Source organism: Phacochoerus africanus, chromosome 11 (assembly GCF_016906955.1).
Source record: "Phacochoerus africanus isolate WHEZ1 chromosome 11, ROS_Pafr_v1, whole genome shotgun sequence".
NCBI classification, from domain to species: Eukaryota; Metazoa; Chordata; class Mammalia; order Artiodactyla; family Suidae; genus Phacochoerus; species Phacochoerus africanus.
The window spans coordinates 108090129-108098269 of NC_062554.1; positions in this window are offsets into that span (position 1 = coordinate 108090129).

An 8141-nucleotide genomic window follows, 5' to 3' on the forward strand; every position below is an offset into this window, starting at 1 on the left:
CTATTTCATTAGTTGTTTCACAGAGTTTTTGTGGTTCATTTTTGTTCTTCAGTTCTCTTCTTTTTGATTTAATTACTGTATTTAGTGTTATGTTTGGATTCCTTTCTCCCGTGTGTGTATCTATTATAGATTTTTGCTTTGTGGTTACCATGAGGTTTATGTATAGCAATCTGTATATAGAATATTTTAAGTTGCTTATCTCTTAAGTTCAAACACATTGTAACAACTTTGTATTTTTCCTCCACACCTCCACGTTTACTATTTTTGACATCGTCTTACCTCTTTAGTTGCTCATACTTTAACTGTTTATTATGAATATAGATGATTTGACTACTTTTAACCTTCCTGCTAGCTTTACATGGGCTTTATCACTTTTACTGTACTTCTACTGTACATTTCATCAATGAGATTTTTCCTTTCTTAATGTTAATATTTTTAGCTGTGGTCTTTTCTACTTAGAGAAGTTCCTGTATCATTTCTAGTAAACTTAGTTTGATGGAGCCAAGCTCTTCCTTTTTTTTTTCTGGTCTATAAAACTTTTGATATCTCCATCAAATCTAAATGAAAACCTTCTTGGGGAGGCTCTCCAAGATCAGCAGGTGAATCTGATCCAGGCTCCTTTCAAATTACTCTGGTGCCCCTGATTTTGTGTACATCTGTTATGAGTAGAGTCTCTATTTCCCACAGCTCTTTGGCTCTCCCCAAGCTAAGCCCTGTTGGCTTTCAAAGGCAAAGTTTCTGGGGTTCCTCTTTACATCTCCAAGGAGCACAGGGCTGGGGAACCCAATGTGAGGCTTGGTACTCTCACTCCTCGTGGAGAACCACTGCAGCTGTAATTATCCTCCCATTTGTGGACCATCCACCCAGGAGTATGGGTCTTGCCCATGCTTCATCTTGGCCCTTTCTATCCACTTGTTGTTCCCCCTTTATACTTAAGTTGTAGAAGGTCTTTTCTGCTAGTCTTTAGATCTTTCTCATCAATAGTTACTCTGAAAATAGTTGAAATTTTGGTGTGCCTGTGGGAGGAGGTGAGCTCAAGGTCTTCATACTCTACCATTCTTTTCTGATAATTTTTTTGAGGGGGTCTTTTCAGGGTTGCGTCCAAGGCATATAGAAGTTCCCAGGCTAGGGGTCAAATCAGAGTTGTAGCTGCCAGCCTACACCATAGCCACAACAATGTGGGACCTGAGCCATGTCTGCGACCTACATCACAGTTCACAGCAACGCTGGATCCTTAACCCACTGTACGAGGCCACTCGTCCTCATGGTTGTCTTTCCTTAGGGCTAGGAAACTTCATAGAATCCACTTTTTTTTTTGTCTTTTTCTAGGGCCGCACCCGCAACATGGGATCTGAGCCGCATCTGTGACCTACACCACAGCTCACGGCAACACCGGATCCATAACCCCCTGAGTAAGACCAGGGATCGAACTCACAACCTCATGGTTCCTAGTTGGATTCGTTAACCACTGAGCCATGATGGGAACTCCAAATTCACTTATTTAAAACACTATTTCTTGTCTACATGACTCTGATGAACTTATTACCTTCTAAATCTGGCCATCCCATAGCACATAAGGCTCTTTTTTACTAATTAAAAAGAGACACACCTTTATGCAGAATTAGAAAAAGGCGCTCTTTTGAGGATGATTTATACCTGATCCTGGAGAAAGAGGGGGTGGGCATGGGAAGGAGTACCCAGGTCCTAGGACCCTTGAGCAAGACACATTGGTAGAACATGCTACCAATGTATGTGTGTGTGGTATGGGAGCATCATTGTATATAACTATACATTACAAGCATATTGTATCTCCTCCTCATTCTGATATTGGAAGAAGGCATTTAAATATTAAGTCATCCTTAGTATTTAAAATAGTCTCACTCATTTTAGAGCAGTCTGTTACAGGTTAGTTTAGTCCCTTTGGGTACATTCTTTATCTTATTTGCTTCTCTTTCTTCCTTCCTCTCATTCATTAGATGGCATCACTACAGATAAGTGGAGTATGAATTCTTGCAGACATCCTCCTGCCCTCCTTTCTCTCACCAGCTTCTAGCTCTTTGCCCTGCTGGTCTCTGGGATTTGGTCTCTTCCTCTGAAATGGCTGGTACAATAAGCAGAGCTTAACCTACCAATCTTGATTGTACATGTTGTACCCCTTTAACTCACACAAACTTGTATATCAATTATATCTCAATAAACCTAGGAAGAGTAGATAAAAATAAAGGAAGCAAAAAGTGAGTTTGTTCTGGGCACATCCACCATCTCCTCCCACGGGTAGTAAATCTCATAGTTCAGTCTTAATAAAAAAAAGGGCTGCAGGAGACACAACTTATGTAGGAGAATAAAAATATTCTGGCTACAAATTTCCAAAATATTATCCTCACTGCACCTTATAATTGTTTAAGTCCAGGCTATGAAATTTTGATCCATCTTTATCAACCCCATCTATGATACTTCTTGATAAAACAAATCCACAAAACACATTAGAAGATTTTCTTAGGCTTTTGCCCTCAGAGGGGAAGGGTTCTAGGGCAGATGGTACAGAAATAGAACTCTTCAAGATGTGCCCCAAGGTGACATGCTAGCCATGACCTCTTGAGTGAGTACACATTGTGTCCTGACCAGGGCTGGGTGGTAGGTTTAGGGCAACCTATATTTTCTCACAAATGCCAAAGCATATTCTTATAAAGTTAATAAACACTAAGGGTATTCAAAGTGTCCCACTAGTGCAATTGAAACAGCACTCGTTGTGCTGTTTGAAATTGATATTGGACTGTTTGTTTGGAATGATTACTGCCTCTCTCTAAGCATCAATTCCTTCTTCCATGAAACACACTTATTTGCAGTGTTTTTATGATAATCACATGAGCTTCTGAACACATATGATATGTAGCACATTATCTGGCAGCCAGTAGGAGCTAAATGGATATGAATTCCATTATGTTCATTGTTGGTACCTTTAGCCTGAGCTTTTCAAAATTAGTGAAAATCTCTGGGAAATGAAATCATACTCCTTGCCTTCTCTTCTCTCTGAGATAATTGGGCCATTTCAACGTACATAGTCTCTAAACTAGAACTCACGTCAATAGGAAATGATGTCAAACCAGACATTTGAAGGCACAGTTACTAACAACTGAAGGGGTACAATTGATAGCCATCAGACTCTCTTCCTCTTCTCTTTGATGTGAGGCATCGACCTGAGAAGCACAGGAAGTGCTGCAGGCTGAGGCTGAGGTTCTAGCCAGGGCTGAGGTCTGGATTCTGGACCGAGGTTGCTCCACGTTGGGAAGGATGTGGTCACAGTCATGATAAGGGAAGTGTGTGCTCATTTTCTTGGCTCGAATGATACTGTAGGTTCCCAGGGACCATTATATTAGGCCTCCGTGTCCTTTTCTTCTTATATGAATATAGTATTCCATGGTTGTCATTCTTTGATTATAACTGATCTTGAACAGGTTTTTTTTTTTTTTCCAAATAAATGTCTGACCCTCAAAAGCCTGATTTAGTGTCAGCACTGTTTGTGTATAAAAAGTTATACCTGAATACCCTGAAGTGAAAATGCATGCTTTCTGCCATTGAAGTAAATATTTTTGTTTGTTTCAGTTGTATCTGTCAAACTTTAACCATAAACAAAAGGATAGCAATTCCAACAAAAAGTAAAATCATCAAGAAATATAACATTGCTTTTTTGGGTGACATAGGTAATTCTATTTTTATCCCAAATATAGTTATAGTATTATATTATCTTCAGGTAGACAACATAGTGATTCAATATTTTAATAGACTATACTCCATTTAAAGTTATTACAAAAAATAACCCTATTTTGCTGTGGCTTACTTATTCTATACATAGTAGTCTGTATCTCTTAAACCCAACCCCCTGTCTTGTCTCTCCCCACGTCCCTTTCCACACTGGTAACTAGTTTTTTCTCTATATCTGTGAGCCTGTTACTATTCTGTTATTCACATTATTTTGTTTTATTTTTCAGATTACACATATGAGTGATAACATAAAATACTGGTTTTCCTGTCTCACTTATTTCACTGGAAATTAATTAAAAAAAAAAATCCCTCACCGGATCTGAGAAATAGAGGTTGCCTTGAGTTGTGGTGTAGGTGGCATATGCAGCTCAGATTCCACGTTGCTGTGGCTGTGGTGTAGGCTGGCAGCTGTAGCTCTGATTCGACCCCTATGTGCCACGGGTATGGCCCTCAAAAGAAAAAAAAAAAGAAGAAAGAAAGAAAGAAAAAAGAAATTAATAAAGTTGTCCACTAGTATAATCCGTAGGGGATAGCCTCCCGAGGCAGAAAGCATAAAGAGAGGATCTCGAGGAGAAAACAGAAGACCTTCGGCAGAATCCACCCTCTTTAACTCCTCAGTTTCCCCTCATCTCCTTTGACTGGTTGAGAAATTCACGCCCCAAAGAGGGCAATCACAGAGTCCAAGTGGGAAATCTATTTTCTGCTTGCTCTCCAGGTGAAGATCGCCTGAGGGTGATTTTCTAGCAACCTTCCATGAAAGGTCCTGGAAGATCACGTTCTCAGGCAATAAAGGTGCCAAACAACCTTGCAGGAAGAAACCTCTCCTGTGCCATGAATTGTGCAATTCGGCTTGATATGGTCTAATCATTGCATCTACATCTGGACAAAACAGAAATAAAGGAAGTAAGAACATCATAACACAGTGTTAATAGGGAGACTGCATATTTTGGGCACCATCTGTACTATTTAGTGTCAAACTATTTAGGGAAAAAAACATTCAAGCCCAATAAGCCACCCTGAGCATTAACACTGTGTCTCCTTTTCCAGACAGAATCAGTTAGAATTAGGAGAGAAAAATAAGATTTCATTTTATAAAGAAGCAAAAGTTAGTAGAGAAGAGGGGAGAGAAAGTGGTCAAGACAGAGCCTGGGGAGCAGTTTTCTCCAGGTTACTTGAGATGCTACTTCTTGGGTTTAAGGCCTCAGTTGTGTCCACCGAATAAAACATAACTCTCAACTTTTAGGTTGTACATATTTTTTCAGTCAACAGGTATGGTGACCAGTGACAAAGGGACCAGAAGGCAGACATCCTTTGCCTGAACCCTTCAAGGACCCAGAACCCTGATACCAGCAGAGACCTGTTGTGCCCATCCACCTCCTGGGAGAATCCAGATGAATTTGAGTCAGTCTCCCCTGGTGCTAGGATCTCCCATTATTGGTTGATGATCCTAAGTTTTATTCAGTGCTGTTAACTTCTCTCTGAAGGAATAGCTTATCGAAACTTAGTTTCATATTCGTTTTGTCATGGCAGAACAACAATTTGTAAACCATCAGCTGACCTAGATGTAACCAGCATTCCTAAGACACTTACAACTCTGAGATGTATTTAATTTGGGGACTATCATTTCTCTGGGGAATGGCAGCCCAGCAGCAGAAAAGGGGCTCTAAAGAAGTGACCTCCAGCTTTGACAGAGCGTAAGAGATTTACAATTTCTGCTGTGCACTTTGCCTGGCTCAGAATGTCAATCAAACATTTACTGTTGGATAAATGAAATCTTAAGCCAGAAAATAAACTACTCTCTAAACTCCAATCCAAAGTCGCCTTGGACTTGGACTCAATCAATAGCAGAGTTTATAAGCTTTGTGTAAACTCAACTATCACCATTACAGGCCATGCACTTGATAAATTTATGGCGGCAGTCAGCCCTGCTTGTGGTTAGATCATTATGCGTTTGTTACATTTTAGCCTCTAGGAAAATGAATAGCATTTAATCTGATATCCATTATTTTAATCAAAGGAGATAAGTGGATCAGAAAAAACACTAATGTAATGCAAATTGACTCTTACAAATGAAGGCACAGAGAATGTGGTGTATATATCTTGGCAGAAAATAAAAGTAGTGGAGGTTGATTCAGATGAATAAACATGAGTGCCTTGGGAAAGCCCCCTGCGAAAAGAGTAGGTCCCTGCACACTTTAGCCTGGTTATTTGCACAAACTTATGCAAAGTCTCCTCCTTGAGAAAATGTAGGATTTGGCAATTTCGCACAGAGTCATGCACATAAAAGTTTATCTTGAAAACTGCACAAATGCATACAGGTGGTAACTGTGGTTTCCTAACTCACAATAGTGAATGAAAACCCAATGAACAATTATTGAATGGCATGGCGCTAATGTCTGCCGCTGTGCACTTCCCAGAGGGCACAAGAGTAGGTGGCCAAGTTTTCTTCCCCTACACTGTGAATGGTGAGGGTCAAGGTGGACGTTTGGTTACCTTGTCTGCCTCAACCTTGTTCAATGCAATGCCCGATTCCATCTTGACAGTGTTTTCAGATCAAGTGTGCCCCAGATGCTGCATGGTTTAATTAGGTCTTTCTTGATATCAGTATACAGACATAGAAGAAATTGTTACACCAGATACCACGCGTTCCAGGCGGGCTGTTTTTGACAGCTTTCTGGTCCTGGAGAGTTGAGGTTGATCTAGATGACCTACACCCACCACACACACTGAGGGGAAAAGAGGAGGTGGGTAAATTAACGCCAAACTTGGATTTTTTTTTTTTATGACAAAATTGGAGAGCATGTGTCAAAAGCCAGAGGAAAGCAACTTACAAGCCCCAAAGACCACCAGAGTTAACACTTGGAACAGTGACATCATGTCTGCATGAACCATGCTTTCCTCCAGGACAGCCTGGAACCACTGCTGAGAATAGTCTCAAACCGTTGCGGCTGGGATGAGACAACCAAGTCAAACTTTACATTTGGCTCCCTTGCCTTGTTGTGAATGAGCATCCTCGCCAACTCGTAGCACATCCTCTCCATGTGAAGACAGTACTGCAAGGTCCTCCAGCTTAGCACAGACCACACAGTACCCATGGCCACCTGAGAACTCCAACCTGATTCATTTTTCCGAATGATATTCCTGAGTCTCCCAATATGTGCAAGGCGCTATGCCAAGTTCTTTGGGTGCAATAAAGATGCTACGCTAGGACACCTAACCATGAGAGCTATCTAGTGGGGAGATGGTGTGACTTAATGCTACAAACTCAGTATTTATTCTCTCTTTTCTCCCACTGCATTTCACAGAAGGAATCCTCAATAACCCCAGAGAGTTGTCTGGCCAGAGTTGGTGGAAAGAAAGGAGGGTGATCTGGGCTGTGTTATGCCTTGCGGATCCACAGAGAGCTGTAACCAGCTGGAGAGACTTTGTTTCATCAGTCTGCTTACATCTCCTCTGTTGCCCACACATGTATAGCATAGAGCAGTACCGACCACCTTCAGCGTCTGAAGACTCCATTTCACTTTGTCAGCTTCCATTTAAACTTCAGGTTTATGTATGTCTTCCCATCAGCTTCCTGAACAATGTATCTCTACCAAACCCTAGCTTTTCTCCTATGAAAAGGATTTCCCCTTTCTGTATTCCTGCATTTCCTTTCAGTCTGTTTTTCTTTCTCTCACCCAAGACATTTAATCATTTAGGATATTTTTAAGAAATGAAGGGCTTAGTTGCTGGCTCCTCAGAAGGCTTAATTTCTTCTTCTTTTTTTTTTTTTGTCTTTTGTCTTCTTTGTTGTTGTTGTTGTTGCTATTTCTTGGGCCGCTCCCGCGGCATATGGAGGTTCCCAGGCTAGGGGTCGAATCGGAGCTGTAGCCACCGGCCCACGCCAGAGCCACAGCAATGCGGGATCCGAGCCGCGTCTGCAACCTACACCACAGCTCACGGCAACGCCGGATCGTTAACCCACTGAGCAAGGGCAGGGACCGAACCCGCAACCTCATGGTTCCTAGTCGGATTCGTTAACCACTGCGCCACGACGGGAACTCCTCTTCTTCTTCTTTTTTTTGACTGTACCCACAGCATGCAGAAGTTCCTGGGTGAGGGATCAAACCCACATCACAGCAGTGACCCTAGCCACTGTGGTGACAATGCCAGATCCTTAACCCACTGTGCCACAAGGGAACTCCCCAGAAGGCTTAATTTTAAAGGGACAGTTTCTGGCAGATTCAGAGGGAAAGGAGGGGGGACTGCTGGTTCAGATCAACTCCACATAGCTGCCAGCCTTCCAGACTCCCTGTCATGGGAACATTCTGGTCATGGAGCTGTGCCTGGGAGCCCAGTTCCTCAGACAGACAACAGTGTACTCCGCTAAACCGTGGAGA